Source organism: Eumetopias jubatus, unplaced genomic scaffold (genome assembly GCF_037043125.1).
Source record: "Eumetopias jubatus isolate StellerSeaLion01/CBP00866 unplaced genomic scaffold, mEumJub1_p1.0 scaffold_15, whole genome shotgun sequence".
NCBI classification, from domain to species: Eukaryota; Metazoa; Chordata; class Mammalia; order Carnivora; family Otariidae; genus Eumetopias; species Eumetopias jubatus.
This window is the reverse complement of record NW_028274821.1, coordinates 90,924,765-90,933,262: the sequence shown is the minus strand read 5'-3', so window position 1 is coordinate 90,933,262 and position 8,498 is coordinate 90,924,765.

The following is an 8,498-nucleotide window of genomic DNA, read 5'->3' as shown; positions in this document are numbered from 1 at the left end:
CTGCTTGTGCTCACTTGCTCTCTAATAAATAAAATCTTGGGGGGGAAAAAAACTGGGCTGGTTTCACTTTAATGCTTGTCAGCCTCAAACAGACACAGCGTCACCAGAGGATCTACTTTGATTCGCTGATACATTTGCTGTTCTTTCGGCACATCAGCCATTATGCCTTCAACCCTCCACACCCTTCTTCTGCCCTTTACATGATTCACTGAGCAAGTTGAAGGCGGCGGACGTCAACTCCCTCATCCCTCCACCAACCAGGCAATCCTGCCTCCATTTGCACTCATTCCTCCTGCCCGAAGCCTCGCCCTGCACCTGAGCCCCGCAGTCTGCCCCTTACGTTGTCTCGAAGATTTTGATCTTTTGCTGATCCCTCTCCTAACGTGTCAGTCTCTCCTGTTCTGGATCATCGTCACCATAAACATGCTCCCAAATCACCCATCTTTAAATATATATGTAGGGCGCCTGGGTGGCTCAGTCGTTAAGCGTCTGCCTTCGGCTCGGGTCATGATCCCAGGGTCCTGGGATCGAGCCCCACATCAGGCTCCCTGCTCAGCGGGAAGCCTGCTTCTCCCTCTCCCACTTCTCCTGCTTGTGTTCCCTCTCTTGCTGTGTCTCTCTCTGTCAAATAAATAAAATCTTAAAATATATATATATATATATGCAATATGTACGTATTAGTACAAGTGTGGAATGGGCGCTTTCCTCTGTGCTCCTCCCACTGCACCCAACTTCTAAATGTCCATGGTCCTCAGGACTGTTGAGGCCTCTCTTCACATCCTCAGGGCCTTGGAATAACCTTGACACACCGACGGCTTCCAGTTGCATGGTTACAGGTCAGATTCTCCCCCGAACTCCAGGCTGAAAAATGCATCTGCCGGGGGATGCCTGGCTGGTGCAGTCTGTAGAGCGTGCATTCTTGATCTCGGGGTTGTGAGTTTGAGCCCCATGTTGGGGGAAGAGATGACTTAACAAAATTTTGAAAAAGGAAAGCATCTGCCTACTTGTGATCTCCATTCAGGTGTCTCACATCTCCTGTTTGACTTAGCAATGTTTTAGTCAGCCACACACACCTCAAAGTGCGTCACCCGCCCAAGCTTTCTCATTTCTGCCAGTGGTATCACATTCACAGAGTTCAAATCAGAAACCGGGAACCATCCACTGTTGCTGCCGCCATCCCTCTACATCTAGTCCCTTAGCAAACCCATCAACTCCACCTCCGGTCAATCATCTGGAATCTGTCCACCTCTGCCCCTCTCTGTCATGGTCTCAGACATCATCCTCTCTAACTACACCAATCTTCCTCCTGCCACTACTGACCCTTCTCCAGTCTTCTCCCACAGCTGCAGAATTGGTCACATCACATCACCCTGTTTAAAATTCGTGCCATGGGTTCCCTGTGGGTTACCCTGCATGTGGGTAATGGTCAAACTCTGTGTCATAGTGTCTTCAAAAGTGTGGGCCCCAAGGCTAAGATCAAGATATCCTCAGGGCTGCACTCTTTTCTGGAGGTTCTTAGGAGAATCTGCCTCCTGTTCATTTGGCTTTGTTGGAACAATTCACTTCCTCATGGTTGCAGAGCTCTTTTCTTGCTGGATGTAAACTCAAGGTCATTCCCAACTTCTAGAGGCTACTGCATTCCTTGGCTTGTGGTCCCCTTCCTCCATCTTCAGAGCCAGCAAAGAGGTCGAATCCTCATGCAGCATCCCTTTGATCCACTCTTCTGCCTCGGTCTTTAGCTGTTAAGCTAGTAGATTGGGCCCACCTAGATAATCTCTCTGCTTTAAGATCGTCTGATTAGCAGCCTTAATTTTCATCTGCAAAGCTCATGTCCCTTGTCATGTAACATGTCATAGTCACAGATTTAGGGAGGATTTAGGATATGACCATCTCTGGTGGACCAATATTCTGCCTGCTACAGTCACCATTTATAATAATGTGAAAAAGTATCACATTCTTAGGAATGAATGTGCAAGTCCTCTGGGCAAAAGAGCTATAAAATATTATTGGGGAAAAATTTTAAAGGCTGTTGAATCTCCTTAAGATAGAATTTTGAAGCTTTTTGTGCATTGAAACTCTATCTGGGTTCGGACCATCCCCAGAATAAAAAAGAGCCACATTTTATATACACGCAATTGCTCTTCTGTGTTAAACTTCAACAACTTGCACGAGGAAATTTAAGTGGCGAAATACGTTCTTTTAAAAGCCATATGAATTTCTAGGTGCTGTTTGCAATATTATAAATCCATCATCAGAATCTACGTTGTTTTGATTTGGTACTTAAATCATACTTATCGACTGAAAATTATCTTGAAAGTAGTATGACTCCAACAAAAGTATGACTTTACTATATTAAAGACTTATAACTTGGTAAATTTATTCCCTTCTTTGGAATTGTGCTGCCCAAAGTCTTGATGATTTAGTATGCCAAACTGTAGACTGGTTATGTTATCTGAAGACATTAGATCATTATCTGAGTTTTGCAGCACTATATACTTTAAGCAGAGGCATGACTGGTCACATCTTTTAGCATTTAACATTTGCCTAACTAAAAAGATTGCCACATCTCGGGACACCTGAGCGGCTCAGTCATTAAGTGTCTGCCTTCGGCTCAGGTCATGATCCCAGGGTCCTGGGATCGAGCCCCGCATCCGGCTCCCTGCTCCGTGGGGAGTCTGCTTCTCCCTCTCCCACTCCCCCTGCTTGTGTTCCCACTCTCACTGTCTCTCTCTGTCAAATAAAATCTTTAAATAAATAAATAAATAGCCACATCTCAAAACATGCTTCTGTCATTGCTGAAGCAGGATATGTCAGCCTATTTGAATATAATTGGCTTTTTGAAGTAGTTGTGACCACAAAGCATCTTTTTAACACAAAGAGCTATGCATCATTTGAAATTACTCAAATAATGTCTTCATAGAAGGCGTGAATCCCAGGTACTTAATGCTTCCAATATTATGGTGCCAGTATGAAAGGAGGCAGGAGGGAAAAAAAAGATCGATATAAACTAATCAAGTGAATTTCACTGCAGCGAATTTTTATGGGAAGTCCTTTCAGATGCCAAAGGGCAGCTATAATCTGGAAGACAATTCAGTGAAGATATTTTGTTACATGTTTTGTCACAGATAATTACCAACCACTGTATTCATGGGCTAGGGCTACCATAACAGCATATGGAAACCTGAGCAGCTTAAACAACAGAAACTTATTTTCTCACAGTTTGGAAGGCTATAGCTCCAAGATGGAGGTACCAGCAGGGTTGCTTTCTGGTGAGCCCTCTCCCTGGCTGGCAGGTGGCACCTTCTCGCTGTGTCCTCTGTGGACTTTCCTCTGTGTGTGCCCTCCTGGTGTCTCTTCCTCTTCTTATAAGGACACTGGTCCTATTGGTTTTAGGAACTCATCCTTACTGTTACAGGATCGCAGAGTTCTTGTCTCACAAAGTCAGAGAAAGAATCTTGCGGACACAAAAGGGTGAAGTGAAATGAAAGTTTATTAAGTGACGGTGAGAGCAGAAAGCAAAGTAGCTGTCTAGAGTGAGAGGGGTCCCAGGTGGGTTGCCACTGAGGGCTTTTAGGGGCAGTCTTTTCTTGAAAACCAGCTGGGAAGCTTGTGGCCTTGAGATTCTTATGCTATCTTGGTTTGAGCACGGACTCTTGATAATACCTTTCATGACTGACTGCTTTGAAGTTTGGTCGTTTTCTGTGATTACACTGTAGCTGCCAAAGAAAAAATACTCCCCACCACCCGAGGCCAGGTGGTCTGTTTCCTTCTTTCTTGTTCACTCTGGCTTAGTGCTTCTGCCTGCCAGGAATAGTCTCAGAGCCCAACCAGGGGTCCCCTACCTTTCCCTGCCTATACCTTAACCCTTTCCTTATTCATTATGACCTCATTTAACCTTAATTATCTCCTTAAATGCTGTCTCCACAGTGAAATTGGAAATTAGGCTTCAACATGAATTTGGGGAAGGTGGGGGACACAATTCAGTCTGTAACAACTAGTAATAAATATCTTTGATACTTACAGTTCTTTCTTTTCTTTTTTTTTTTTTTTAAAGATTTCACCCATTTATTTGACCGAGAGAGAGGGAACACAAGCAGGGCGAGTGGGAGAGGGAGAAGCAGGCCTCCCGCTGAGCAGGGAGCCCGACGTGGGGCTCGATCCCATGAGATCATGACCTGAGCTGAAGGCAGATGCTTAACGACTGAGCCACCCAGGCGCCCCTACAGTTCTTTCATACACAGTATTTTGCTGAAAACATTTTGCTCTTACCTTTATTTTACAATGCTTAGTATAAGTGATTAACCTAGCCAGATTTACTATAAAAAGGACCATCTACATGTACATAATATATGTTAATAAACCATAGAAATAGTATACCAAACTTTTAAAATTAGCATATTTTCCATCCAAAATATTCTTTACCTTAAGATTTAGGACTTTAGGGGTGCCTGGGTGGCTCAGTCAGTTAAACCTCCAACTCTTGGTATCAGAGGCTCAAGGTCATGATCTCAGGGTCATGGGATGGAGCCCTACGACAGGCTTCGGGCTCATCACACAGCCTGCTTGGGATTCTCACTCTCCTTCTCTCTCTGCCCCTGCCCCCCAGCCCATGCTCTAGCCCCCAATAAAATCTTTAAGAAAAGAAGTGAAAAAAATATTTAGGGCTTTAAAATAAAGGGTTAAATCCAGTAAAGGTTTTGATTATTTTTTGTTACAGGAGATGTTTTTACAACTGAAATAGCATTTCAGGTAAACAAAACATTGGTAAGTACTGATCCTTCATTTTTTTTGTTACCATATATAATTTCTTTAAATAATACTTTTCTTAAAAAAATGTGTAATGCCAGGGCACCTGGCTGGCTGGCTCAGTTGGTGGAACGTGTGACTCTTGATCTCGGGGTTGAGTTTGAGCCCCATATTTGGTGTAGAGACTACTTAAAAATAAAATGTTTTAAAAAAGGGTATAGAGATGCATGGGTGGCTCAGTTGGTTAAGCATCTGCCTTCAGCTCAGGTCATGATCCCAGGGTCCTGGGATGCAGTCCCACGTCGGGCTCCCTGCTCCGCGGGGAGCCTGCTTCTTCCTCTGCCTGCCGCTCCCCCTGCTTGTGTTCTCTCTCTCTCTGACAGAAAATAAAATTCTTTAAAATAAATAATTTTAAAAAGGTATAATGCCTTAATATTAAAGATTTCTAAATAAAACAAGTATATATACATGTACATATATATACATTATTGGCAAAAATTTAGACAAATAAATGGGGAAATACAGTATATTTGATAATTGAAAGACTCAATTGTAAAGATGTTAATTCTCCCCAAATTGCTCTATAGACTGTATACAATAAAGTAAAAATATCAACAGGATTTTCTTTTTCTTTTTTTTAAAGATTTTATTTATTTGAGAGAGAGAAAGAATGAGAGATAGAAAGCACGAGAGGGAAGAGGGTCAGAGGGAGAAGCGACTCCCTGCTGAGCAGGAAGCCGGATTTGGGACTCGATCCTGGCACTCCGGGATCATGACCTGAGCTGAAGGCAGTCGCTTAACCAACTGAGCCACCCAGGCGCCCTCAACAGGATTTTCTTTTTTTTCTTTTTTTTTTTTTAATTTTTTATTGTTATGTTAATCACCATATATTACATCATTAGTTTTTGGTGCAGTGTTCCATGATTCATTGTTTGTTCATAACACCCAGTGCTCCATGCAGAACGTGCCCTCCTCAATACCCATCACCAGGCTAACCCATCCCCCTACCCCCTCCCCTCTAGAACCCTCAGTTTGTTTTTCAGAGTCCAACGTCTCTCATGGTTCGTCTCCCCCTCTGACATACTCCCCTTTTCTTCCTCTCCTGTTATCTGTTTCTTTTTCTTTTTTCTTTCAAAGAAAAGAAATACCCTTTTCAATTTCTTTCAAAAATTTCAAAGAATTTTTGTTTCTTTCTGAAACAAAAATTATTTGTTTCAGAAGTACAAAACTGTGATTCAACAGTCTTGCACAATTCACAGCGCTCACCGTAGCACATACCCTCCCCAATGTCTATCACCCAGCCACCCCATCCCTCCCACCCCCAACCACTCCAGTAACACTCAGTTTCTTTCCTGAGATTAAGAATTCCTCATATCAGTGAGGTCATGTGATACATGTCTTTCTCTGATTGACTTATTTCACTCAGCATAACACCCTCCAGTTCCATCCACGTCGTTGCAAATGGCAAGATCTCATTCCTTTTGATGGCTGCATAATATTCCATTGTTCAACAGGATTTTCTATGAAATGAATAAGCTAATTCTAAAACTTATGCGGAAAAGCAAAAAGTAGCCAATACAATCTTGGAATAAAACAAGGTGAGAATATTTACATGCAAGTTTCAAAAGTTACTGTAAATCTACAATGTAGCACTTGTGCAAAGACAGACTCATGAAACAAACATGAAAGATACTTTATCTACAACAGCAACAGCACACCAGAACTGTGGGCAATGATATTTTCTTCCCTGTCCCTGCCCCCAGTTTAGATGATCAATAAGTGTATGATGAACAAATGGATTGATGGATGCAGAGGTGAAGAGACTATGAAGCTGCTAAAGCTTCAGCTCCAGGGGCCATCATTTGCAAGGGCACTTTCTCAGGTGCTGAGAGAAGCGCTAGTCATGTATTCAGAAGGTTAAAAAAATTTTTTTTAATTTGTGTGTTTTATTTTCCCTCCCTAAGCTCAGTAATAAAGTCCCCGTGTATTGCATCTATTCACTTGAGAACATGTCTTTCATTTGACAGATCAAAAGATTAATCTTGTATTTCTCCTCTTCTCTCAAACCAGTCATTGCCTCTATGGAGCATTGACTTCCTTCCTTGAAAATGCTGTTCTGTTGAGCGGTTTTCACTTTGGGACTGAAGGATACCTTTCACCCTCAGGCTTGGTCTAGTAGCACAGGCTGGTTCAGGAGAGATGTTCACTCATCTCTTCTGGGGTCACCATTGTTTGCAAGCAGAGGGGGCTGGGTAGCCTGATTTCAGGACTGCTAGTAAAGCTAAAGGGAAAAGGCTGAGCTACCAGCAAGGGTGCTAGAAGGCCTCTACTGGTTCCATGCACTCTGGCCTTCTTGGAAGCCCTTCATCTCTCACATTATATCAGATACCCTACAGCCCACATTTGAGAATATTTGCATAAAATTGTGTGAGTTGAAATGAATTGCAGTGGATGGTTAGACATGTTTCTTTTTGTAAAAGCTTCAATATGTATTGATATTAGTATTAATAGCTTTAGATTTTTCATTCAGTAATTCCTTCCAGGCTTGCAACATTTTATTGACCTCTTGTAAATTCCAAAGCCCCAGGTTCTGTGTTCATGGATCCAAGGGTTAAATGGCCCTTGTTGCCAACTCTCACTGCTCGGGAAGAGAAGGTTTTCGAAGAGGTGTACTGAGGGCCTACGGGACAAGGAATGGAAGGGCACGACTGAAATTCAGCTCAGTCATGATAGTAAACACCTCACTTCCTATTCTCCCAGGACCAAGTTTTCCACCAAATACTGGGAAAAACTTTATTTGAAGTTGCTGCATTAGGAGATAAAACATTTTTAGAAGCATTTCAAAAGCATAATACTGCGGGGCGCCTGGGTGGCTCAGTCGTTAAGCGTCTGCCTTCGGCTCAGGTCATGATCCCAGGGTCCTGGATCGAGCCCCGCATCAGGCTCCCTGCTCCGCGGGAAGCCTGCTTCTCCCTCTCCCACTCCCCTGCTTGTGTTCCTGCTCTCGCGATCTCTCTCTCTCTGTCAAATAAATAAATAAAATCTTTAAAAAAAAAAACAAAACAAACAAAAGCATGATACTTCAACTGATTAAATTTCTGTCATTTCTAGGGCAGGTGGCATTGGAAGGGTGATGGATAGTTTGGAGATGTGTTTTGGGGGGAATTTCTTGTAGAAATACTACTTTTGGGGGCACCTGGGTGGCTCAGTCGGTTAAGTATCCAACTCTTGATTTTGACTCAGATCATGATCTCAGGGTGGTGAGATTGAGCCCCGTGCTGGGCTCCATGCTGGGTGTGGAGTCTGCTTAAGATTCTCTCTCTCTCTTAAAAAAAAAAAAAGAAAAGAAAAGAAAAGAAATACAACTTTGAATTTGGAAAGATGCTTTGGAATGTTTCAATAACATGACTGAGAATTTTAAGTTTCTGCCTTAGAGATGTCTGAAGGGTATTATTTCTAGTCTTTTTGTGCTTGCTTTGTTTTTTCTGTATACAGAATCCTGTCACCTGTGTTTAGAGATGGTTTTACTTCTTCCTGTCCAGTAGGGAAGCCTTTTACTACTTTTTGTGGCCCAGTTGCTCTGGCTAGAACTTCCAGCAATGTTGAATAGCAATGGTCAAAGTAGTCATCTTCTTCTGGTTCCTCATCTAAGTAGAAGGAAAGCTCTTAGTCTTTCACCATTGAGTATGATGTCCACTATGGGTTTTTCATATATGCCCTTTATCATGTTGAGGAAGTTCCTGTCTATTTCT